Source organism: Rhinopithecus bieti, unplaced genomic scaffold, assembly GCF_001698545.2.
Source record: "Rhinopithecus bieti isolate Rb0 unplaced genomic scaffold, ASM169854v2 scaffold_30173, whole genome shotgun sequence".
Lineage (NCBI taxonomy): Eukaryota > Metazoa > Chordata > Mammalia > Primates > Cercopithecidae > Rhinopithecus > Rhinopithecus bieti.
Window position 1 is genome coordinate 8,071 of NW_016812976.1, and position 2,124 is coordinate 10,194.

Below are 2,124 nucleotides of genomic sequence, written 5' to 3' on the forward strand. Positions count from 1 at the left end.
GTTTAACTGATTCTGCATTCCTTTGTGAAGAAAATTGTTAAAATTGCCTTTATAATAATTAGCTGTAAAAAAACACCAAGTTTTATTCTCGCATATAAAAAATTATCACACTGAAACCTTTATTTCAAGGTGGCCAATTTAGATTAATTAATAGGCGTTATTGCAAAAGCTTGAATTTGCAATGAAAATGTAAGAATATTGCATTGTCTACACATTGAAGTTAACATAGATAATTATAACAGGTGCTGAATAATTTAAAAAGCAGTGTTTTTATATTGAGCACCCCTATTCCAACCAAAGTTTACTTTATGGGAAAGGGAAAGCTTAAAACATGTGAGCCAATTTTTAAAATCTATGCAATAGTATCACAAATGGTATATTTTAAAGTCAACATCTAAATTAATCCTAATTTTTCAATAGAACTTTATTTTCTCCAAATGTGTAGACATAGTGACTTCCTGTAAAAATTTAACATTAACAATTAGGTGAGTTTAACCCTTTACACACTATTGAACTTAAGATAATACTAGCTATGTGAATCATATCATCTGCAGAACTCATTCACAATAAAATATTCAAATGCACTGAAAAATAGTGTATGCATCTCTTTTTTGAGTTCACATTGCAGTATTCCTTTGACTGAAAAATAATTCATGCTTACATTTGCACAAGTCATTTTGTACATCTCCACTAGTTTCTCTACAGTAGTGTATGCAAAAGAAAACTTGTGATTAGTTTTCAAATTCAGAGTAACATCATTTGTTCTTTAATAGTTATGCTTAACTAATAATTAGATGTTGATTATTTGAAATATGTTTGAACACACTCTTGGATCACAGAACTATGAAAATAGAAACCAACACCAAAAAATTACTCAAACCCATACAATGACATGGAAATTAAACAACCGGCTCCTACATGACTTTTGAGTAAACAATGAAATCAAGGTAGAAATCAATAAACTACTTGAAACCAATGAGAACAAAGATAAAACATACCATCATCTCAAAGACACAGCTAAAGTAGTGTTAAGACTAAAGTTTATAGCACTAACACCAACATCAAAAAGTTAGAAAGATCTCAAATTTACAAACTCGCATTCCACCTAGAGAAACAAGAGCAAACCAATCCCAAAGCTAGCAGACGACAAGAAATTACCAAAATGAGAGCTGAACTGAAGAAAACAGAGATGCAAAAAGTATACAAAACATCAAGGAATCCAGGAATTGTTTTATTGAATGCAAGAATAAGATTCATAGACTACTACATGGACTAATAAAGAACAAAGTAATAAAGAAGATCCAAAGAAACACAATCTTTTTCTTTTTCTTTTTTTTTCTGATTATTATACTTTAATTTCTAGGGTACGTGTGCACAACGTGCAGGTTTGTTACATATGTATACATGTGCCATGTTGGTGTGCTGCACCCATTAACTCGTCATTTACATTAGGTGTATCTCCTAATACTATCCCTCCCCCCTACCCGCTCGCCACAATAGGCCTCAGTGTGTGATGTTCCCCTTCCTGTGTCCAAGTGATCTCATTGTTCAATTTCCACCTACGAGTGACAATATGCAGTGTTTGCTTTTCTGTTCTTGCGATAGTTGCTGAGAATGATGATTTCCAGCTGCATCCATGTGCCTACAAAGGACACGAACTCATCCTTTTTTATGGCTGCATAGTATTCCATGGTGTATATGTGCCACATTGTCTTAATCTAGTCTGTCACTGATGGACATTTGGGTTGGTTCCAAGTCTTTGCTATTGTGAATAGTGCCGCAATAAACATACATGTGCATGTGTCTTTATAGCAGCATGATTTATAATCCTTTGAGTATATACCCAGTAATGGGATGGCTGGGTCAAACAGTATTTCTAGTTCTAGATCCTTGAGGAATCGCCACACTGTTTTCCACAATGGTTGAACTAGTGTGCAGTCCAACCAACAGTGTAAAAGTGTTCCTATTTCTCCACATCCTCTCCAGCACCTGTTGTTTCCTGATTTTTTAATGATTGCCATTCTAACTGGTGTGAGATGGTATCTCATTGTGGTTTTGATTTGCATTTCTCTGATGGCGAGTGATGATGAGCATTTTTTCATGTGTCTGTTGGCTGTATGAATA